Source organism: Oncorhynchus mykiss, chromosome 8, assembly GCF_013265735.2.
Source record: "Oncorhynchus mykiss isolate Arlee chromosome 8, USDA_OmykA_1.1, whole genome shotgun sequence".
In the NCBI taxonomy this organism is placed as follows: Eukaryota; Metazoa; Chordata; class Actinopteri; order Salmoniformes; family Salmonidae; genus Oncorhynchus; species Oncorhynchus mykiss.
Genome location: NC_048572.1, coordinates 29,728,748 through 29,754,659, shown reverse-complemented (window position 1 = coordinate 29,754,659; position 25,912 = coordinate 29,728,748). Strand labels below are relative to the sequence as shown.

The window sequence follows — 25,912 nt, the reverse complement described above, 5'->3', positions numbered from 1 at the left end:
CTATTAGGCAGAAATAAAAAGTTCATAATGTATCATTGATGTAACTGCATGGTCAGAAACATGTAAAATGATGCAATTAATTGAACACTTCATGTCTCCCTCATTTATTTCATTCTCTCCATGTATTTTTCATTAGTCTTCCTTGTCAGTAGCTCCCTCCCTTCCACATTTGTTATGATTATTTTTCCAATTTCCGTGGCTTTATTTATCAACCACTTAATTGCTTCAAAAGTAATAAGGCACCAGTCATTTTTTTTTAAGCAATTTGCTTTTCCATAATATGAACAGCTAAAAGATAAGTGCACATGAAAGCCCAGGCAGATAGCTGTTCACCGACGCCGAGACAGAGCCAGTATGTATCTAGGCTATTGGAATGCAGGAGACGTGGGCATATTTCTGAATACGCAATTACCACTAATCATACACCTCTGAGATTAGTCTGCTGCTCCCCCATACTGGTGGGGAACCTACGCAGGGAACGATGTGTCATGGAGTCATGCTGGCTGCACAGCATATATATGTGGGAATCAAAGAGTCACCGTTATCAGGCTTTTATAATGTTTATGTTTAGGATTCTGATTGTGATATGTACAGTGCCTTCGGAAAGTAGTCAGACCCCTTGACTTTTTCCACATTTTGTTACGTTACAGCCTTATTCTAAAATGGTTTCGATTTTTAAAAAACACACAATACCCCATAATGACAAAGCAAAAACCCCACATTACAAATAAAAAACAGAAATATCTTATTTACGTAAGTACAGTATTCAGACTCTTTGCAATGAGACTCGAAATTGAGCTCAGGTGCATCCTGTTTCCATTGATCATCCTTGAGATGTTTTTACAACTTGATTGGAGTTCACCTGTGGTAAATTCAGTTGATTGAACATGATTTGGAAAGGCACACAACTGTCTATATCAGGTCCCACTATTGGCAGTGCATGTCAGAGCAAAAACCAAGCCACGAGGTCGAAGGAATTGTCCGTAGAGCTCCAAGATAGGATTGAGTCGAGGCACAGATCTGGTGGAGGGAACCAAAACATGTCTGCAGCATTGAAGGTCCATAAGAACATAGTGGCCTTCATCATTCTTAAATGGAAGAAGTTTTGAAGTGCCAAGACTCTTCCTAGAGCTGACCACTCGGCCAAACTGAGCAATCGGGGAGAAGGGCCTTGGTCAGGGAGGTGACCAAGAACTCGATGGTCGCTCTCACAGAGCTCCAGAGTTCCTCTGTGGAAATTGGAGAACCTCCCAGAAGGACAACCATCTCTGCAGCACTCCACCAATCAGGCCTTTATGGTAGAGTGACCAGACGGAAGCCACTCCTCAGTAAAAGTCACATGAAAGCCCGCTTGGAGTTTGCCAAAAGGCACCTAAAGACTCTCAGATGAAACCAAGATTAAACTCTTTGGCCTGAGTGCCAAGTGTCACACCTGGAGGAAACCTGGCACCATCCCTGCGGTGAAGCATGGTGGTGGCAGCATCATGCTGTGGGGATGTTTTTCAGCGGCAGGGACTGAGAGACTAGTCAGGATCAAGACAAAGCTGAACGGAGCAAAGTACAGAGGGATCCTTAATGAAAATCTGCTCCAGAGCGCTCAGGACCTCAGACTGGGGAAAAGTTTCACCTTCCAACAGGACAACCACCCTAAGCACACAGCCAAGACAACCCAGGAGTGGCAAGTCTTTTAATATCCTTGAGTGGCCCAGCCAGAGCCTGGACTCGAACCCGATCGAACATCTCTGGAGAGACCTGAAAATAGCTGTGCAGCGACGCTCCCCATCCAAACTGACAGAGGTTAAGAGGATCTGCAGAGAAGAATGGGAGAAACTCCCCAAATACAGATGTGCCAAGCTTGTAGCGTCATACCCAAGAAGACTCAAGGCTGTAATCGCTGCCAAAGGTGTTTCAACAAAGGACTGAGTTAAGGTCTGAATACTTACGGAAATGTAAAATTTCGTAAATGTCAAATATACATATACACATTATGCAAACATAAAAACCTGTTTTTGCTTTGTCATTATGGGGTATTGTGTGTAGACTGATGAGGGGAAATAACTATTTAATACATTTTAGAATAAGGCTGTAACCTAACAAATTGTGGAAAAAGTCAAGGGGTCTGAATTCTTTCCGAAGGGACTGTATGTGTAACTGTTTCTGATTATTTAAATGCTTGCCCGTCATGTTTGCATCATGTTAGAGATGTTGGAGCGAGTGATGTCGAGCCAAACCTGTCGTCAGTGTTTGCTTTTTTGTTTCTAGGTGTGCCTGAGAGAGAAAAAGAGGATGAAAGAGAGAAAATAAGAAAGGTATAGCAGGGAGGGGGTAGAGAGAAAGAAAGAGAGACAGATGAACAGAAAGAAAGAGACACAGGGAGAGAGAGAGAGAGAGAGAATGACAGAGCGCGAGAGAGAGAGACATACATAAAAAAGAGAAAGAGAGAGAGGCTGCCTATCTCTAGAGACATCAGGGGATCTCAGATGTCAGTGTGACACATCAAGGTTAGACAAGGATACCAGATCTGGCTTCCACCTCCCCAGCCCCTACTCTCTATCTCCTCCACTCTCCTGTGGATCAAAGGGCCCTCACTGCGTCAAACACCAACTCTGCATCTCGTCACACTCCAGACAGATCCACTCAACAGTACAGAACTGTCTTTAACACCAATAACAAAGCCTAAGAGATGTCATTTGCAGATGTCTTAGGGAGTGAACGTTATTTATATTGAGGGATACCTGGAGGTAATCGCACCTCTTTGAAATGAAAATGGATGGCCCTCACCCTGAGGAAAATATATTTGTTCCTGGTACAACCCGAATGTTTAAAAAAAAGAAGAAGCACGTAACCTTCCCCCTTCAAAATGATAATTAAAACCAAACAGCAGGGAATATGAAATCCCTTTTTAGTAGGCTATCAATGTTGCAGTCCTTATTTCGATCAAATGGATCCACGGCCGAGAACCACTGCTGTATTCAGACCATATTCATGTTATCCACTAGAGGGCGACATTTACCAATTGAAGCTAGAGGGCGACATTTACCAATTGAAGCTAGAGGGCGACATTTACCAATTGAAGCGTTAAGGGCCGTCCACACCAAGGACGATAACTACAACGATAAATGATACAGAACTATAAAACTTTGGCGAGCGTCGACACTAGAGGAAAGTTTATCGTTCTACAGTAGCCTACACCTGTCAATCAACCTACTGCACGCTGTATGGGCCTACCTTTAAGACGGTAACACAGACCATTCAGTGCTCAGGGTGAATAATACTTCATATATAATATAGAAACTCGAATTTAGATTTTATGTAGCTATTTAACAGCATAAAATAAAATAGTATTTGTCACGTGCCGACGGTGTACCTTGCTCAAGAGCCATTCCCAACGATGCAGAGTTTAAACATAATAATACAAATAAAACAGTAACAGTAAGAGGAATAAAATACAATTCACAAGAATGTAGATATATACAGGGAGTAGCATACAGCCTCGGCCTGATTATCCAACCATTTGGATCAGTTACGGGTCTATTCTTGACAGAGTACAAGGTCCAGAAAGGCACATTAGCAGGCAAATCATGTGGTGGATTTTGATCACACCATCGCACGCTCTCTCTCTCTCTCTCTCTCCTCCCAGCCAGGGACATAATTCATTCCGGAAACCATTCAACCTTTATAACCAAACGAAAGCAAACAGAGCAAAACAAGAGTTTCTATTGAACAGATTCAAGTAAGTCCCCCCCGCTTTCCGTTCTGTTTGCTTTAGTTTAAGAATCGTCGTAATGGATACGCCCCCAGTTCTTTTGGTATCTGTATTTTACATTCAGCAAGCAACAGCAACCTGTAGTAGTAAAGACAATCCTCGGAATAAGTGCAGGACAAGCTATTGTAGGGCTGGTCTAGCTTTTTCTGGGACTCCTAGAGCTAAAGAGTAATTATTATGAATATCACGTTAGAAAGATGCCAGTTTCTGACTTGAATTCAGAGTTGGATGACCATTCAAACAGATTTTCCCAGTCAGAGTTCGTTTGTTGTCTTGAACGCACTGAAGTCGTAGATTTCAGAGTTCCCAGTTGTTTTGAATGCATCGTTTCTGTTGCGTGCTAGCTCCCTACGTAATCACTACAAGCCCTATTTTATTCGCCAGATACTCTGCACGCCACGTTCTGGATACGCCAAGCACAAAGAGGGATCGAACAGCCAATGGAAAGTTAAAGTGAAATTCCCACCCAGCCGGGCTCAGCGAGGAGAACGAGAACGAGAGAGGGAGAGAGAGAGAGCAGGGTTGTACACAAGTTACACACAATCAAAATACATTTGTAAATTCCAAAATGCTGTGAAATGCTGACATTTAATCGATAACAAATGACATGATTCTCCCTTGGTTTAAATAGAAAAATACTAAACCCTCCCCCTGAGTGAAATTGAAAAAGCATGATCCTCCCCCATTTCCCCCCGGGTAATAAGTACATTCCGGGGACCCTTAGAGGGATAGTTTGTGATTTTGGCAATGAGGCCAATAATTGATCTACTTCACCAGAGTCACATGAACTTGTGGATACCATATTTATGTCTCTGTGTTCAGTTTTGAAGTCGCTAACTAGCGTTAATGCTATGGGAACAGCTAGCATGCTATGTTCCTGTTGATTTCCAGTAATGCACTAACGCTTGTTAGCGACTCACGAAACTAACTTTTAACTTCCTTCTTACTGGACACAGATACATAACATTTTTATCCATAGTTTGTTTTAAACACAAAATGTATCGAAGGCACCATTTTGTTAAACCAGGGACTGAGGTGAAGGGGTTCAATTTTTAAACCTAACTCCATTTCACAAGGCCTCACTCAGCTCACACTTCCAACACAAAGTTGTGCTTTCAGAAGAGAAGAAACAACTAAACAGAAGGATGTGGATGTTATGTAGTTAGCCTTCAAACAAACACGCTGCAGCTGTCTTTGAAACCCTTCTCATAGCTTCTAATGGCGTATTCTAACATGGTGGAAATACATGCTCACTCAGGCATAGACTCCTGTGTGTAAAGCATACTGTACTATATTCTCGATCAAACAGCCACAAAACAAAGACAGTGAGGAAGTGAATTGGGAGGCGGATACATCGTATCCCGAAAGACACTAACAATCTTTGACGAAGAACAGATAATTAAAACACTGCTTTCCTGCTGTTTCTCTGCCTTCTGTTTCAGCCACAGTACATTCTGTCTCTCTCTCCCTCTCTCTCACTCTCTCCCTCTCTTCTATTCCTCTCTCTCTCTATTCCTCTCTCCCCCCTCTCTCTCTCTCTCTCTCTCTCTGCCTCTCTCTATTCCTCTCTCTCTCTCCCTCTCTCTCTCTCTATTCCTCTGTCTCTCTCTCCCTCTCTCTCTCTCTCTCTCTCTCTCTCTGCCTCTCTCTCTCTCTCTCTCTCTCTCTCTCTCTCGCTCTCTCTCTCTGCCTCTCTCTTTATTCCTCTATCTCTCTCCCTCTCTCTCTATTCCTCTGTCTCTCTCTCCCTCTCTCTCTATTCCTATCTCTCTATTCCTCTCTCTCTATTCCTCTCTCTCTCTCTCTCTCTCTCTTTCTCTCGCTCTCTCTCTCTCTGCCTCTGCCAAAGCTGAGGTGCATTCTTTCCTTCCCCATGTCTGGCTGCTACAAAGACTCACAACACGTTGGGTGTCAGTCAGTCAGTGTGTCTGCCGGACGAGCGAAGGGGCTGTTGAATGTGTTTATCTGTCATAGAAGGACGGCCACGCCGGGCCAGTGCGCTGTCTGTATGACTGCTTCTGCCTCTGTGTACCGCTTTACTGGGGCCAGACAGATGCGTGGCCTGGCAAACACAAGAACCAGTGGGTCAAGACGGAGCAGCATGCAGGTTACAAAAGAAGCAAGGTCCGGCTGACAACAGAACCAGTTAGACAGGATACAGGGGGATAGTGTAGTCTGCATATAACTAGACCCACAGGGGATACACTCAAGTGTAGTCCGCATATAACTAGACCCACAGGGGATACACTCTAGTGTAGTCCGCATATAACTAGACTTACAGGGGATACACTCTAGTGTAGTCCGCATATAACTAGACCCACAGGGGATACACTCTAGTGTAGTCTGCATATAACTAGACCCACAGTGGATACACTCTAGTGTAATCCGCATATAACTAGACCCACAGGGGATACGCTGTAGTGTAGTCTGCATATAACTAGACCCACAGTGGATATACTCTAGTGTAGTCTGCATACATCTAGAGGGAAGGGAGTTCAATATTTTGACTCTTGCTGGAAAAAAAAAAATGTTTTAAAACGTTCCGATTTGGTGGCCAATGACCTGTAGAGGTAATTGACAGGATGGGAGGGGTTGTTGATTTTTTTTCTCTGCGTGTTTGGAGGTGCACTTGGTGTGTAGAGAGCTCACAGAGGGAAGATCCCAGCCAGTGATCTTTGAGGCTTTCAACGCAACCTTTGTTGTAATATTAGCATATTTGAAGACTGTTTTACTTGCTCCTGACCGATTGTGATCTTAGTATTTTTTGTACACAATGTTAACTCCATAGTTTCCTATGACCAAAAACAGCTTCTGGACATCAGAGCAGCTATCACTAACCTCGAAGTGAAAGACATATTGATTATCCCGGACCAGGCCCAAATCCCCGACACACGTAGAAGGAGGAGACGGCGCTATAGAGACCGGCATGCAGGATACCTGATGAGACTATGTCGGAGAGTTTATAAATTGCCTCTACCCTCTGTTCTATTGGCGAACGTGCAATCACTGGAGAATAAACCGGATGATCTCCGTTCGAGACTATCCTACCAACGTGATCTGAATAACTTTTATATCCTATGTTTCTCCAAGTTCTGGCTGAGCAAGGACATGGTAAACATAAATCTAGCTGTTTTTTCCATACTGTACATCGGTAGGACAGAACGGTGCAGTCGGGGAAGTTCAGGGGAGGTGGTGTGTATCTCTATGTTAATACCAACTGGTGCACGATCTTTAATACTGAGAAAGTCTCGAGGTCTGGAGGTTCTGCTTAGTTAGAATACCTCATGATAAGCTGTAGACCATACTATTTACCAAGATAATTTTAATCTATATATTTTGTAGCTGTCCATTTTCCAGCACAAATTGATGCTGGCACTAAGACCGCATTCAACGAGCTGTATAGGGCCATAAGCAAACAAGAATGCTCACCCAGAGGCAGCGCTCCTAGTGGCAGGTGGCTTCAATGCAGGAAGACTTACCAGCATGTCACATGTGCAACTAAGGCCTAAAAACTCTAGATCATCTTTACTCAACACACAGCGACGCATACAAAGCTCTTCCTCGCCCTACATTTGGTAAATCGGACCATAACTCTATCCTTCTGATTCCTGCTTACAAGGAAAAACTCAAACAGGAAGTACAAGGGACAAGCACAATACGGAAGTGGGCCGATGAAGCAGATGCTAAGCTACAGGACTGTTTCGCTAGCACAGACTGGAATATGTTCCGGTATACATCTGATGACATTGAGGAGTTTACCACATTAGTCACTGGCTTCATTGTGCATCAACGACAACATCCCCACAGTGACCGTAAGAACACATCCCAACCAAATGCTATGGATTACAGGCAACATCCTCAGTGAGCTAAAGACTAGAGCTGCCGCTTTCAAGGAGTGGGACAGTAATCAGGCCACTTCTAAGAAATCCCACTATGCCCTCCTCCTCCCCTCCAGTGAACTATCAAACAGGCAAAGCATCAATACAACATCGAATCCTACAACACCGCTCTGTCAGATGTGGCAGGGCTTGCAAACTATCACGGATTACCAGGAGAAACCCAGCTGTGAGCTGTCCAGTGACGTCACCCTACCAGACTAATGAAATCTCTTCTATGCTAGCAACACTGCATGAGAGCACCAGCTGTTCTGGATGACTGTGTGATCACGCTCTCCATAGCCGATGTGAGTAAGACCTTTAAACAGGTTAACATTTACAAGGCTGCAGGGCCAGACACATCACCAGGACTCGTACTCAGAGCATTCACTGACCAACTAGCAAGTGACTTAGTTTTCTACTTCACCCTGACCCAGTCTGTAATACCTACATGTTTCAAGAAGACCACCATAGTCCATTTGCCCAAGAACGCCAAGGTAACCTGATAAAAATGGCTATCACCCCATAGCATTCACATCTGTAGCCATGAAGTGCTATGAAAGGCTGGTCATGGCTCATATTAACACCATCATCAAAGACACACTGGACCCACTCCAATTTTCATACAGCCCAACAGATCCACAGATGACCCAATATGTATTGCATTCCACACTGCCCTTTCCCATCTGGACAAAAGGAACACCAACGTGAGAATGCTGTTCATTGACTACAGCTCAGCGTCTAACACCATAGTGCCCTCAAAGCTCATCACTAAGCTAAGGACCCTGCAACTGAACACCTCCCTCTTCACCTGTATTCTGGGCTTCCTGACGGGCCACCCCCAGATGGAGAGGGTAGGCATCCGCCACGCTGACCCTCAAACCAGGGGCCCCTCAGGGGTGCAAGCTTAGTCCCCTCCTGTACTCCCTGTTCATCCACGACTGCATGGCCATAAAACCATCATTAAGTTTGCTGACGACACGACTGTGGTAGGCCTGATCACCAACGACGATGAGACAGCCTATAGGGAGGAGGTCAGAGACCTGGCAGTGTGGTGCCAGGACAACAACCTCTCCCTCAATGTGAGCAAGACAAAGAAGCTGATCGTGGATTACAGGAAATGGAGGGCCGAGCACGCCCCCATCCACATCAACGGATCTGTAGCGGAGCAGCTAGAGAGCTTCAAGTTCCTCGGCGTCCACATCACTAAGCAATTATCATGGTCCACACACACCAACATAGTCGTGAAGAGGGTACGAAAACACCTATTCCCCCTCGGGAGGCTGAAAAGATTTGGCATGGGCCCTCAGATCCTCAAAGAATTATACAGCTGCACCATTGAGAGCATCTTGACTGGCTGCATCACTGCTTGGTACGGCAACTGCTCCGACCTCAAGGCGCTGCAGAGGGTGGTGCGGACAGCCCAGTACATCACGTGGGCAGAGATCCCTGCCATCAAGTTTGGAACCAACAGGACACTGAACAGCCATAAGACTGCTAAGTAGTTAGTTGAATAGTTACCCGGGCTATCTGCATTGCACTAGCTTTCTTTGACTCATCACCTACGCTCCTGCTACAGTTTATTATCTGTCACTTTATGCCTAGTTATATTTACACATCTTCCTCAATTACCTCATAACCCTGCACATCGACTCTGTACTGGCACCCTGTGTGTATAGCCAAGGTACCCATTATGTATTCATTATACCTTTCATTATGTGTTTTACTTTTCTATTATTTCTCTTTTTACTTTCTCTCTGCCTTGTTGGGGAAAGGGGATACTTAGTCGTTCGCATTCAACTGAAATGTGTCTTCCACATTTAACCCAACCCTCTGAATCAGAGAGGTCCGGGGGTCTGCTGCCCCTTGAAAAGATTAGATTAGATTCAACTTTGTCATTGAACAAGTACAAGTACAGCACAACAAACTGCAGTTAGCATCGGACCAGAAGTGCAAATAAGAGAGTACAAAAAAAGTACAAGTGAAACAATGAAATACAATGTATATTATTAAGTGGGATGTATAAATGTACAATGGAGGCAAATGGCAAGTCTAAATAGCAATGAAGGCAAATTGAAAGTTCAAGGAGGCATGCAACTGAAATGCAGGGAGAGCAGCAATGAGGTTACCGAGGTAGACATGTACATGTACAACTGAATAATGTCCCTAATCAGACTTGGCAAAGCAATGTCAGAATCCAGTAGTACCGTGGAGAGTGCAAAGAGAGTAATGCAACAACGTCCCTCAGAGGCAGTACTAAGTGGTGGGCGGGTGAATATGGCTGGTGCCGTGTCACGGAGTTCAGCAGGGTTACAGTAGCTGGAAATAAACTGTTCTTGAGCCTGCTAGTGTGGGAATATAGAGACCTGTACTGCCTGCCTGATGGTTGGAGGGAAAACAGTTTGTGGCATGATTTATTTAAAAAAAAAAAAAATTATATATTTTTTACCTTTATTTAACTTGGCAAGTCAGTTAAGAACAAATTCTTATTTTCAATGATGGCCTAGGAACAGTGGGATAACTGCCTGTTCAGGGGCAGAACGACAGATTTGTACCTTTTCAGCTTGTTGATATGAACTTGCAACCTTTCGGTTACTAGTCCAACGCTCTAACCACTAGGCTACCCTGCCTCCCCAGGATGCCAAGGGTCCCTGATGTTGCCACGCGCCCTACGTAGACCTCCTTGCGCTGGAGGTCTACGACGGCAGGGAGCTGGGCACCAGTGATGAGCTGGGCACCAGTGATGAGCTGGGCACCAGTGATGAGCTGGGCACCAGTGATGAGCTGGGCACCAGTGATGAGCTGGGCACCAGTGATGAGCTGGGCACCAGTGATGAGCTGGGCACCAGTGATGAGCTGGGCAGTTTTCACCACCTGTTGCAGGGCCTTCCAGTCGGCCACGGAGCATCCGCCAAACCACACTGTGGCGCAGTTATTCAGAATGCTCTCGACCGTGCAGTGGGAAAAGTTCACCAGGTTTTTGGGAGACAGGCGGGCCTTCTTCAGCCTCCTTCGCCTTTTTGACCCGGGTTGAGGTGTTGAGGGTCCAGGCGAGGTCCTCGGGGATGTACACACCCAGGATTTGAATATGGGCATCAATGAAAAGGGCCTGTAAAGTTAGCATTTCACCTGTTTACGACGCATGTGACGAATAACATGGTATTTTATTCGATTTAAACTCACTGTCAAAGTGAATGCTAACACTGTGGACACATTGGGTCAGACATTCATGTAAGAAATGGGTCCATTCGAAAAATGGATATTAGACTGCTGTACTCGATGGGGAAGAGAGGGATAGGGGGAGAGTGGGATGGAGAGAGAGAGAGAGAGAGAGAGAGAGAGAGAGACAGAGAGAGAGAGACAGAGACAGAGAGAAAGAGAGAGAGAGAGAGAGACAGAGAGAGAGAGAGACAGAGACAGAGAGAAAGAGAGAGAGAGAGAGAAAATGCTTGGTCATCAACTCTGGGTACTCTAGGTCAGGGATTAATGTAAGATATGGATCTAGTCCAAGAAAATAATGAACAGGTTTTTACAAATTGCATTAAAACAGAGTCATAGCTCTACATACCATCAAGACTTCAGGAGAATTGCTGTTGTTAATGCATCCATTATTATATTTGGGGAACTGATTGGATTTTTGTTGCAGCCCTTAATCATGTATATATGAGTCAATACACCACACAATCGTGTTTATATGAGTCAACACACCACACAATCGTGTGTATATGAGTCAATACACCACACAACCGTGTGTATATGAGTCAATGCACCACACAATCACGTGTAAAGGAGTCAATACATCACACAATCATGTGTGTTCTGATCTCATAATCGTTCCCTTCTGAACCGTCAAGATGAGACGCTGCTGTCCCAGTCAAAGCACCCCCTGACTCCTCCTCCTCTCCTCTGACCCACCTGAATGTTCTTTAGTCCTACGTAAATGTTGAAAAGATAAGTGGATCAATTAACCATGCTTTTCCTTATATCTCAGTCTGCTCCATCAGAGGGCAGAGATCCCCTGTTCTCTGCGAAGTCCGCTCCGGAGGAAGGGAAGACCGCTCCGGAGGAAGGGAAGTCCACTCCGGAGGAAGGGAAGAGTCAGAAGGTTCTCTGCGAAGTCCGCTCCGGAGGAAGGGAAGTCCGCTCCGGAGGAAGGGAAGTCCACTCCGGAGGAAGGGAAGAGTCAGAAGGTTCTCTGCGAAGTCCGCTCCGGAGGAAGGGAAATCCGCTCCGGAGGAAGGGAAGAGTCAGAAGGTTGGGAAGTCATGTCTGTATCGATGTCGGACATCTGTCACCGTTAGCATAACGCTGGCTCATACTGTCATGGCTGCCAGAGAGGAAGAGAGGTCTATAGGGTCAGAACTAAGGGTTTTACTGAATAAGGAACTAGTGTAGAAGCATTCTCTCTCTCTATCTCTCTCTCACTCTATGGCTGGAGAGTTCATGATCCCCTGTCTTTGTAGCTGCAGGATAAAGGGGGCATGACCTGCCAGATCTATAAGTATTCCGAGTCAGGTAGCTGTAGCTTACAGTCTCTAAAAATAGCATTGTGATTCCAGAATGGTGTAGAAATACAGTAAGTTTCATACATTAGTTAAGGAGGGAAACATACATGGCAGGAATCTGTACTACTCACTAATATGGCATTGTTACCATTCCACAATATCGGAGGAAATATGTTATAGTTTGACATATCCAATCGCAACTGACACCATCTGCTGAGATTGTTCCTGTTTCACACGTGTAACCTGCCCAATGGCGTGGTGTGAAATGGAAATGTGTTTTTTTTTGCATTTCCCAACTCCCCCTGAGAGTGACGTCATGGACAAGAGTGCCTTGCATATGGGCAGACAGATTGACAGATTTAATGTAGTCAGCTCAGAGATTCAAACTAGCAACCTTTCGGTTACTGGCCCAACGCTATTTTTTTTCCTCCCCAATTTTCAATTTTGGCTCATCGCTGCAACTCCCCAACGGACCTGCCTAACTGCGCTCCTTAACACCTGCCGGCTTAACCTGGAAGCCAGCCGCACCAATGTGTTGGAGGAAACACCGTTCAACTGCAGGCACCCGCCAAAAGGAGTCGCTTGTAAAGCCTCACCTAACACAGACGATGCTGGGCCAATTGTGCACCGTCCTATGGGACTTCTGACCACAGCCCGGGATATGAACCCGGGACTGTTGTAACGCCTCTAGCTGCATGCAGTGCCTTAGACCCCTGCGCCACTTGGGAGGCCCCTGTAATACTTTGTTGGTAAGGGACTGGGCACTCCATAAAAAGATAAGAACAGGGACTACAGGAAATGTTCATATCTGTAGATGGCCCTCACAGCACCATTTCAACCCCCAATAGAAACTGACACAAATAAGTCACAGTCATCATGCAAATATATATTTTTGGCAATATATCTTATAGATATCACAATAGTTATTACTATCAGCCTTTTCTATTTACAAAATATGTATATATTTGATATTCATGTGCTATTTATTGTGTCAGTTCTGCAGTCTTAGATTCCAGGCAAACACACACACACAGAGTCAATATGTGGAGATTAAATCAACAAAATACAGACAGAGAGAGAGGTACTCAGTCAGTCACATTTTTTGTTCAGATTGCGAGAGAGAGCTAGACTTTCCTGTTTGATCTACTCTATCTTTTTTTGAGATGAGAGAAAGAAAGTGCTCGCTGCTTTCGCCAGCAGGTACTTAATCTTCTCTGAATACATAATAGACGAAGGAGCTCTCTCTCTCTCTCTCTCTCTCTCTCTCTCTCTCTCTCTCTCTCTCTCTCTCTCTCTCTCTCTCTCTCTCTCTGCCTCTCTCTCTCTCTCTCTCTCTCTCTCTCTCTCTCTCTCTCTCTCTCTCTCTCTCTCTCTCGCTCTCTCTCTCTCTCTCTCTCTCTCTCTCTCTCTCTCATAGATTTATTTTCTTCTTCTTTCCAGTAGATTTATTTTCTAATGTTAAAATGTATCAGTTCAGCAACTTGCAATTCATCATCCCTTTCTTGTCAATAATCCAAGAAGCAGTCAATTTGGCTAAATGTGCCTAGCTCTCTTCTTATTTATTTCTCACAGCCTGATATCTGCGAGCTGAGCGGAGGTATCGGCGGCGGAATCCCAGGTGAGAACAGAGGAGAGGAAAGAAACTAGAGCCTCACTGTGCTGCCGAGGTGACAGAGACAGAGCTGTGGAAGGATTTAAGGGTGTCTCTGGCAGTGAGATGGCGCCTAGCCTTGTGTCTGAGATACGCTGCCTGGCATATCGATCCCTGAGCACTGTGATCTTTCATTACTCCTCGCGCCAGAGCAGGCGTCTCATCAATCACAATGAAGTCTCACCGTGTACAGAGGAAATTTGAAAATGGCCGCTGGCCCGCCGTCTTTCTCAAACCCAAGTTTGAGTTTTGATCGGTGGTGAGAAACTTGCATCCTGTAAGTTAAATCTGTCTGTGTGATGAGTGTCAGATGCACAACAGCTGCCCTGAACATTGGAAAATTGACACCTTGGCTTATCAGCTGGGATGTATGTGGTATGACGACACTACTTGACAAAGTAACAAAGTATAAGTTCAATTGAAATTCACTGGCATATCACTGTAGCCAAGACACACCCACTGAGCCGAGTCTTCTGATCCTGCTCAGAAATCACAAATATCTTCCCCTCTTTGCTTCGCTCACTTTCCTTCTTATTCTCCCGCTCTGTCTCCCTCTCTCTCTTCTGACATATTCTCCCTCATTCACTCTCTCCTTCTCTCCCTCCCTGTAGCCCCTGTTCTCTTCCACTTTCTCCCTCTGCCCAAATCTCCTCCCTCTACTCCCCTTTCTCTCGCTCCTCTCTTCTACTCAGGGAAGTGGGAACTCATGCATTACAACAGAGCTGCTGTGGAACACAACCATTTGTCCCCCAGAGGGATACATTGTCAAGGAGCAGACACTGTTTGTGTTTCTCATTGAATTTTTCATCTTGGACAATGAAATATACATCAATGAGGGTTGCTGCATACTAAGGACCTGGCCAATGGCCATCCAATGGAAGTGCATCAATAAACCATAACACAGCCTCATCAATCATTTATGTTTAGTGGAACAATAAAGACAACAAACAATATAACAGGTCATAGTGTTGGGGAAGGACTGGGAGGACAAGGCAAAGAGGTAAACACTAGAAATTAAATGAAAAACAAATAGTATTAAAAAAACAGTTTTTATCCACGTCCACTGCTTTTGTAATTACAACAAAACACAGTGCATAGAGCTGGGGCCAGAGCCAGGGGGTTCTAACTTGATCAGTTATGTCTCCCTCTCTCTCTCTGTGTCCCCCCCTCTCTCTGTCCCTCTCTCTCCTGGAGAAGAAAGAAGGCACAATATATTGAAATTCCCAGAATGCTTTGCGGTCAGGGTTGTTTGACTGACAGCCACATCTCCCCACGGAACCCTCAGATGTTTGGAGTGTCATCGCTGGTGTTCCACTGTGTGTGTGTGTGTGTGTGTGTGTGTGTGTGTGTGTGTGTGTGTGTATGTGTGTGTGTGTGTGTGTGTGTGTGTGTGTGTGTGTGTGTGTGTGTGTGTGTGTGTGTGTGTTTTAGAGATGTGTGTGTGCGTGTGTGTGTGTGTGTGTTTGTGTGTGTGTGTGTGTGTGTGTTTGAGAGATGCGTGTGTGTGTGTGTGTGTTGGAGAGAGAATATTAACACTCTAAGGTCTCTTTTCATTTAACTGGTATTACTCCTCTATGCAATTTTCTTCTGAGCCCTTTTCAAAAGTAATCAATTGGCTATAATCGGTACTTAGGTATCGTTAGGCAAATGCTAGCGGCCAAATGTCAAGAAAGAGTATCATTATTCAGTACAGGTGCAAAATGTCAATGGACAGCCATTACTCGTATACTTCAAATGTAATTTCATGTCAGTAAAATATGGATCACGGATGTCTTTTGAAACAGCTGCCTTTTATACAGTTAACGTTTGTATTGCAATCTCTCTATACTTCCTTGGAGCAAGAAGACAATAGGAAATTAAAAGGACAAGAGATAACCAACCGACTAATACTACTGATTAGTTATTAGTTTAGTTATTTAGTCATTAGTTATAGCTATGGAACAAAAATGTAAAAGCCACATGCAACAATTTCACAGAGGTATAGTTCATATGAGGAAATCAGTCACTATAAATACATTTTATTAGGACCTAATCTATGGATTACATGACTGGGCAGGTGGCGCTGCCATGGGTGGTCAGGTCCACACACTAAGGAGCCAGGCACAGCCAGTCAGAATTTAATCAGCTGTCCGAGTGGCTGGTGTCAGACGATCCTGCAGGTGAAGAAGCCAGATGTGGAGGTCCTGGGCTGGCATGGTTACACGTGGTCTGCGGTAGTGAGGCCGGTTGGACATACTGCCAAATTCTTTAAAACGACATTAGAGGAGGCTTCTGGTAGAGAAATTAACATTAAATTATCTGGCAACAGCTCTGGTGGACATTCCTGCAGTCCGTATACCAATTTCACACTCCCTGAAAACTTGAGGCATCTGTGGCATTGTGTTGTGTGACAACTGCACATTTTAGATTGGCCTTTTATTGTCCCCAGCACAAAGTGCACCTGTGTAATGATCATGCTGTTTAATCAGCTTCTTGATATGCCACACCTGTCAGGTGGATAGATTATTTTGGCAAAGGAGAAATGGTCACTATCAGGTATGTAAACAAATTTGTGCACAATTTTTTGTGCCTATGAAACATTTATGGCATATTTTATTTCAGATCATGAAAGATGGAACCAAGTCTTCACATGTTGGGTTTATATTTTTGTTAAGTATATTTCACTGAGGTAGGGGAACTCATACAAGGCCTATACATCCTCCACTGTACACACACACACACACACACACACACACACACACACACACACACACACACACACACACACACACACACACACACACACACACACAATGTAACTCCATAGATGCATCCTCCACTGTATATCTCAGTCCCTGCTTGGCTTATAAAACATCACAGTGGATTCTAAAAATTAAAGACCTACAGACACACGCATACACACACACACACGCGCGCACACAAGCACACAATCCACACACACCCTCTCATCTCCACAGCCTGTCAAAGAGAAAATGGACTCAGTGTGGTCTGGAATGCAATATAATATTTACCCACCCTTGCAGCCTGCCCCACACGCGTCTCATCTCATCTCACCCTGTAGGTCTCTCTGTCCGCATCCCAAATGGCACCCTATTCCCTACACAGGCCTCTGATCAAAAGTAGCGCACAATGTAGGGAACAGGGTGCCATTTGGGACACATTCACTGTGTACTCTTGTCTGGAATGGGCTTTTCAATTACCTACAACTTGTACCTTTTTTCCCCCATCTGAATTAAAGTGAGGAGGCTCAAGCGGGTAATGGAATTCATTGTGGCATTGCAACATTAGAAATCCTGTCTGATTGCTTGGTAATGTATGCTGGATCCGATTGCTGGCTGGGTAGTAGAGAGACATACAGGATGTGAAGTGTCAGAGATCTGTGGGAGGAGAGGAGGAGAGAGGAGAGTAGTGGAAGAGTAGGCGAGGAGAGTAAAGGAGTGCGTTCAGACAACCTCTCAATCACCCTTTCTCATCAGATATCTCAGGGATGTGATGAGGGACTTGTCTTTTGATGCAGTCAGTAGGGAGACAGTGTCGGACAGCACAAGGGCAAATAGATTTGGTCCTAAGGTTATAATACAGAATGTATTTGCACAGAAATACTATTTCCCTTTTATAAACAGATACTTTTTTTTTTAGACTATGTCTAAAAGGATTTTGTGCTAAGGTACATTTCCCCCCTCTTTCTCTCTCCAGCTTTCTCACTTTCTCGCTCTCTCACCCCTCCTTCTCTCTCTCTCCCTCTCTCTCTCTCTCTCTTTTTCTCTCTCCACCCCTCTCTCTCTGTGTGGCATGTCCTGGATAAGCTTCACCTGCAGCTATGTACATTCCCTGGCATGAGACTGTGTGAGTCACGACCAACACATCAGCCTCCTGGGCCAGGAGTTTTGTTGTGGATTTAAGAGGAGACGGGACCTACGGTACAGAGCTGAAGTCTTATACAACACAATACACCACCACACAGCAGACACAGTGACTGTGCTACGAGTCATACCGCTTCAGGAGAGCCCAGGCATCCATTTTGTGACCATATTTTCCGTTGGTATGGATATTTTTCTTACCTATGATTCAGTTGCTTTTGATGTCATCGCTTTAAAAAAAATAGTTTTAAATGAGGTTCTGTTGTTATAAAACAAGAGTGATATTAGCAACTTGGAGCTTATATGACTATAGAAAAGCTCAGTGTTTTTCTGTTTCATACTTTGCATAAGTAGCCCTTAAACAGTCTAGACCAATTTGAGAACTGGCAAAAAGGCAAGGAAAAAGGGAAAAAAAGAAAAAAAGAAAAATTGCTCTAGTCTATATTGAAGTAATTATTTGGAATGTCCTCAAGCCAGCCATTCAGCAATACTCTAAATCGCCCTTCACGTCCAAAAAACAAACACTGCATTGTATTAGGAGGCGAGTAGCACAGTTTCAGTTCCATGATTACCAACACAAGCCTTGAGCTAGTTGTTCAAAGATGGAGAGAGAGAGAGAGAGAGAGAGAGAGAGAGAGAGAGAGAGAGGGAGAGAGAGAGAGAGAGAAAGAGCGAGTTGGAAAGCGATGGAGAGAGATGGAGATAGAGATACAGGGAGATAGCGATAGAGAGAGATGGTAAGTAACGGAGTGACAGAGTTTAGAAAGATGGAGAGAGATAGGGAGTGAGAGAAATTAGAGAGATAGAGAGAGCCCAGTTTTTAAAAGTAGATAATGCCTCTGCAGCTTCACTTTCATTGTAACAACCTTTCATTGCTGTTAAAGGCACCAAATAATCCAGCATAAAATATACCAATACATCAGTGGTTGCTAGTAGGGCAGTGGGGGTCATGAACTTTGTCAGCCGGTGATTGTCAAGCAAATAACTGCCGGTCTCATGATAATTCACCGTTAATTAACAGAAACACATTTAGCATCTCCTGGCTTCCACGCATCGCCTACAAGCCACTGATGTAGACGTTTCTAACATCTGCATTTAAAAATGATAATAAATCACTGTAATATAGTCTACACCATCACAATTAATCCATGATTTATTTTAGACAGGTCTGAAGAAACATGATATGAAGAATATGTAGTCTATTTCAGATGACAACATTTAGCAGACAAGATTTGCTTAGATTGCCGTGCTTGTATTTTATATTATCTTATAGTATGAAGAATACAATTGAACATATCTGAATAAAATAGAAAGGATATTTTCTCCAAAAGGTTTGAGGGAGTGCGCACATGTGGCTATTCTGTGTTGAGGGGTTCACAAAGAAACAGGTCCTCCTAAATGCTTCATTCAGACTTATTTATGTAACTTTAGTTGTGATACAAAAGTTGGGCCATATGTTTTGATTTTTAATACATTCTCATGCTGCATGATGTGACTAATGATGATTTGAAAAAAGTTGCATGAAAGGCATGAGCTCTGATTTGTTTCTTGTGCAGGCTACACACACTTCATCAGTCGCTCATTCACAATTTGACAAGCACTTGATAATATTCTCACCAGGCATCAAATTTACCAGCGGCATCCCCCTTGTGTGGCCATAATGCCCCCTAAAAGAATCCATGCCTTTTGCAGCCAAAGTGTCCATTGTTCCCTTTGGCTAAATATAATAATTATAATTCCCTTCTCCCGGCTGCCATCGGCTTGCTCCGAAGCACCTCTCACTCACATGGCTCTCTCTTCTTATTAGCCAATACGTGTCACGTGATCGGGTCCTTCTCACAGGCATCTCAGCTCCGAAGTAGGCTACAAGTGAAGACAGACACATCGGGAATGCAACTGCAAGCATCCTTCTTATCCAATTCAGAGGTGCATATAGAGGAACTGTCCACATGTACTTTTCGTCAGCCAATAAGATGAGTATGCCTAACCAACAGCAAAAACACTGGCCTATGTCAATCTACATTCCCCCATAGTACAAAAGTTTACCTATTCTATTCTGTGTGAGAAATGTACTGAATATCCCAAACATAGTCTGTGACAGTTGTGGGATGCAATATATCCCAAATGAATACAACCACGCATCAAAACCCCTTTTTGAGGCTGAGGATCAATGAGACAGTAGGCTATAGGTGTGAATGTTCCATTCTCAAAAGTGACCTCAAATGCGATTATGCATGTGATGCTTTATTATAAAGGTGCATTTTTATGGTGAAAATGTTCTTCCCCAAACTTGACACTCATGCGCTGCGTATGTATGCCAGTTAGGCTCTACACCGGTCTGTAAAGCGGCTTAATGTTCTTCACTTTAAGAAGTTATTTGGCCACTTTAGTTGTAATACAAAACCTTGTCAACATATAGGTCTATGGGCTAGGCTACATGAGGTGTGATACTAACCTTATTAAAACATATAGGTCTATGGGCTAGGCTACATGAGGTGTGAAACTAACCTTATTAAAACATATAGGTCTATGGGCTAGGCTACATGGGGTGTGATACTAACCTTATTAAAACATATAGGTCTATGGGCTAGGCTACATGAGGTGTGATACTAACCTTATTAAAACATATAGGTCTATGGGCTAGGCTACATGGGGTGTGATACTAACCTTATTAAAACATATAGGTCTCTGGGCTAGGCTACATGAGGTGTGATACTAACCTTATTAAAACATATAGGTCTCTGGGCTAGGCTACATGGGGTGTGATACTAACCTTATTAAAACATATAGGTCTATGGGCTAGGCTACATGAGGTGTGAAACTAACCTTATTAAAACATATAGGTCTATGGGCTAGGCTACATGGGGTGTGATACTAACCTTATTAAAACATATAGGTCTATGGGCTAGGCTACATGAGGTGTGATACTAACCTTATTAAAACATATAGGTCTATGGGCTAGGCTACATGAGGTGTGATACTAACCTTATTAAAACATATAGGTCTCTGGGCTAGGCTACATGAGGTGTGAAACTAACCTTATTAAAACATATAGGTCTATGGGCTAGGCTACATGGGGTGTGATACTAACCTTATTAAAACATATAGGTCTATGGGCTAGGCTACATGAGGTGTGATACTAACCTTATTAAAACATATAGGTCTATGGGCTAGGCTACATGGGGTGTGATACTAACCTTATTAAAACATATAGGTCTCTGGGCTAGGCTACATGAGGTGTGATACTAACCTTATTAAAACATATAGGTCTATGGGCTAGGCTACATGAGGTGTGATACTAACCTTATTAAAACATATAGGTCTCTGGGCTAGGCTACATGGGGTGTGATACTAACCTTATTAAAACATATAGGTCTATGGGCTAGCCTACATGGGGTGTGATACTAACCTTATTAAAACATATAGGTCTATGGGCTAGACTACATGAGGTGTGATACTAACCTTATTAAAACATATAGGTCTATGGGCTAGGCTACATGAGGTGTGATACTAACCTTATTAAAACATATAGGTCTCTGGGCTAGGCTACATGGGGTGTGATACTAACCTTATTAAAACATATAGGTCTATGGGCTAGCCTACATGGGGTGTGATACTAACCTTATTAAAACATATAGGTCTATGGGCTAGACTACATGAGGTGTGGGACTAAGATTTGAAAAAGTTGCAAAAAAAGGCATACTCTGTTTCTTGCCTTATACTGCAACACACTGGGCATCATTCACAAGTGATAGGCTAATATTGTCACCAATCAGACTATTCTTAATTTAGTCTCATTTTTACATATACTAAATAATATATGTGTGAAATTAGTTTGTATTTAGAATGGACCATTATCATGCACCTGTCTCGGAACAGGGGCAGGTTAAAAAAATGACATGTCACATGAACTTCACTTAAACAGCGAATGGAGGACGTTTTTCCCATGGTTCATTTTCATGCCAGCCAGGTAGGCTATACACCTGTTGAAAAGTGAAGCAATGTGCTTAATATTAGGAAAGTTGAAAAATAATTATAGTAGACCCAGCCTATAGAAAGCTGTTTTCTCACGCAATTGCATGGCCTATAGAAATGTTGCACAACATGAGCTCAGGGGCTCTCATGAAGTGTTTGATTCGTTTTTTTCCGATTACATTTGCATTGATGTCAGAGCGATTAAAGGGACAATAGTGCTGAGTACCAGGCAGTTAGCACGTTTGGTAGGCCACTAATGGCCATCAGCAAGCATCAGAGCTTGAAGAAGCCTATTTACCGTGACTGCGGTCATGACTCGTGACCGCCGGTGTGGTGGTAATACGGTCACCGTAACAGCCCTAGTTACTAGTACAAAACCATAGAAATAGAAGGGCTAGAATGACCTGAATGGGATATTTATTTTTTATTTCTATGGTACCCACTAGTCATACTTTTCACATGTTTTTGCATCATATGAAGGCATAATACTAAGAGATGCTTTAAAGAATAGAGGGTTTACAGAAATCAACGATGCAATGAATAGTTTGAATGACTTAAAAACCAGATGATGCCAGTTTTCGGTTCTCCATACTTCTCCAATTCCATTCTTCTGTCTCATTAGAAACCTATCAGTTCCAAAGAGCAGTCCCTGTAAGCCATTTCAGCGACGTCTTAGCAACGGTAGCTAGCTAATCCTAACACATCCAGTTGCTAATGATCCTAAAGGCTAAGTGATCCCTGAGGGGATGAATGTCTGTGATAAGACCTTTGGTTAGACAAGTCTTCAGTGCAGTCGCTATGTAATCCTTTTAATCGTTTATGTCTGATTCAGGGGGTAACAATACAGGATGGGTTGACATCTGTCACTTTGAATCATTATCTGCACTGTAATAGATTTGAACTGGGCTCGATTATGTTCTGTTCATTGGCGGTATTGTGTAGCGGAGGTCTTCGACTGTCCATTAGTCTTTATCTAAGGGCTACGGTTGAGGAGCTAAATATGTGATATTGAAATTCTAAAAGATGTCACTGGCGGCTCTAATGTTAATGATTATTTAGCAGCCAGGTAGGTTACGGAGAATAAACAGTATTTTAAAACAACGACCAGAAATATAACTCTAAGTATTGACCAGTGTTAAACTTGAGCATGTACTGTGACTATACATGGTATTCTAATGATAAATGAATTTGCCTTTTGCTTTGTGAGACTACGGGAATGAAGAAATGTATTTCTAACGAGTTGGAGCCAAATTACAACTGATATGAAGCTTGGCTGGAGAGTGCCGCTCAGCTCTGAGATAGAAAAAATAGGATTAAAAATGCATTTGATTTCCTTCCTATCGAAGTTTCTGCAATTACGAAGCCAGTTAAAATGAGGAGCGGCATTTTCCTATCTCTCTCCCTCACACACACACACACACACACACACACACACACACACACACACACACACACACACACACACACACACACACACACACACACACACACACACACACACACACACACACCCACCCACACACCCACACACCCACCCCTGCACACAGACATTCCTCTAGACTGTAAAGCAGCTATATAAAAACACTACTTGGCCTTCATGTTGTGTGACCAGATGGTGAGGTTGGAGCAGCGTACATCCAGCAGCACATTGCAACACACTCCAGAGACGAGGGGAGTCTTTGAGGAGAGAAAGACTCTCAATCTGGTGGTGTAATTGTATCCCTCTCTGCTCTTCATACTTCTCTGACTCTCTCCTCAACATCCCTACTTTCACACCCCATCAGCACACGGCACTTTTCCAATAAATACGTTTGGCATCGCTATAGCCGGTGGCCATCTTTGTTGACTATTATGTCAATAAGTCAACCACAACAACAAAAACAAGGGGTATTGAATAGGGCTGTTATGGTGAACATATTACCGCCACACCGGCGGTCACGACTCATGATGGCAGTCAAATTCCAAGTGACTGCTTTGTCATGGTAATTAGGCCTCTCCAAGCTCTGATGCTGCTGATGGTCATTAGTATCCTACAAAATTTGCTAACTGCCTGGTACTCAGCACTGCCTGGTACTCTGCCTGGTACTCAGCACTCCCAGCACTATTGTCAAGCTAATCAGTCTGACATCAATGCAAATGTAATTTAAAATCTAATCAAACACTTCATGAGAGCCCATGAGCTCATATTGCGCAACATTTCTATAGGCTAAGCAATTGCATGAGAAGAGGAGGAGCCCATCAGCTTTCTAAAGGCTAGGCCTACTCTATTTATTTTTCAACTTTCCTAATATTAAGAACATTGCTTCTCTTTACAACAGGAGTACAGCCTACCTGCCTGGCATGAAAAGTGTCCTCCATTTGCTATTTAAGTGCATACATTATGTATTACATACATGTATTTTTTTCCATTGCCCCTGTTTCAATACAGTTGGTGATAATGGTCCATTCTAAATCAAAACAAATTTCATACATACATTATTTAGTGTATGTAAAGATGAGATTAAATAAAAAAATAGTGTGATGGGTGACAATATTAGCCTATCACGTGTGAATGATATATTATGACGTAATGTTGTCCATCTTAAGGCAAGAAACAACGCATGCTTTTTATTGACTTTTTCAAATCCTAGTTGCACACCTCATGTAGCCTAGCCCATAGACCTATACAGTGCATTTGTAAAGTGTACAGACCCCTTGACTTCTTCAAAATGTTGATAGTTTACATCCTTCTTCTAAAATTGATGCCGCCACCATGCTTCACCGTAGGGATGGTGCCAGGTTTCCTCCAGGCGTGACGCTTGGCATATCAGGCCAAAGAGTTGAATCTTGGTTTCATGGTCTGAAAGTCTTTAGGTGCCTTTTGGCAAACGCCAAGCGGGCTGTCATGTGCGTTTTACTGAGGAGTGGCTTCCGTCTGGCCACTGTTCCATAAAGGCCTGATTGGTGGAGTGCTGCAGAGATGGTTGTCCTTCTGGAAGGTTTTCCCATCTCTACAGAGGAACTCTGGAGCTCTGTCAGAGTGACCATCGGGTTCTTGGTCACCTCCCTGACCAAGGCCCTTCTCCCCCGATTGCTCAGTTGGGCCGGGTGGCCAGCTCTAGGAAGAGTCTTCGTGGTTCCAAACTTCTTCCATTTAAGAGTGATGGAGGCCACTGTGTTCTTGGGGACCTTAAATGCTGCAGAAATTATTTAGTACCCTTCCCCAGATCGGTGCCTCAATATAATCCCGTCTCGGGGCACTACAGACAATTCCTTCGACCTCAAAGCTTGGTTTTTGCTCTGACATGCTTTGTCCTTATGGGGTATTGTGTGTAGATTGATGGGGATTTTACAAAATGTTATACATTTTATAATAAGGTTGTAATGTAATAAAATGTGGAAACAGTCAAGGGGTCTGAATACTTTCCGAATGCACTGTATATTTTGATAAGGTGTGTATCATAACTAAAGTGGCAAAATAACTTCTTAAAATTAAGCAGATTAATCCGCGTTACAATGGGTGTAGAACCTAACTGGCACACATATGCAGCGAGTGAGTTTAGAATTTGGGGGAGATAATTTTCACAATACACATTTTTGCATCTTTGTAATAAAAGCATTACACGCATACTCACATTTGCGGTCACTTCTGAGAATGGGTTTTCCTGCTAATGGAACATACACACTTATAACCTACTACCATGTGCAAATTGCTGCGCTTATAATGTGAAGAAATAGCTTAATAGTTGATAAACATTTTAAGCTAAGCATTCTGATCTGTTGCATCAGGCTCACTGCTTAAAACAGGTTTGTTTTCTGCTAGTGGTTGTATTAATTTGGGATCTATCGCATCCCACAACTGTACCAGATTATGTTTGGAATGTTTATTTCTCACACAGAATAAAATTGGTCGACTTTTGTACTATGGGGAATAGTAGATTGACATTGGCCAGTGCTTTTGCTGTTCGTTAGGCTTACTCATCTGGTTGGCTAACTAAACGTTTGGAGAAAATATATATTATATTTTATTCACATATGTTCAATTGTATTCTTCATACTATAAAATAATATAAAATAATGTCACAGAATTCTAAGCAAATCTGGTCTGCTAAATGAACGAGTGTAGCCCACAGCCATATGGCATAGCCAGATCAGAGCCTAACATAAGGACAACTCAGAGTATGCTATTCCGTTCTTCTGAAATAGACTACATTTTCTTCATATCATGTTTCTTTAGACCTGTCTAAAATAAATCATGGATTCATTGTGATGGTGTAGACTATATTACAGTGATTTATTCG

At 43.3% G+C, this 25,912-nt stretch overlaps 1 protein-coding gene across 11 annotated transcripts in view; it reads right to left on the bottom strand.

The window, feature by feature from the left end:
- Window positions 1-25,912, bottom strand: part of LOC110529758 (neurexin-3b) — a 526,672-nt gene that overhangs the window by 112,916 nt on the left and 387,844 nt on the right. The window lies entirely within an intron of this gene.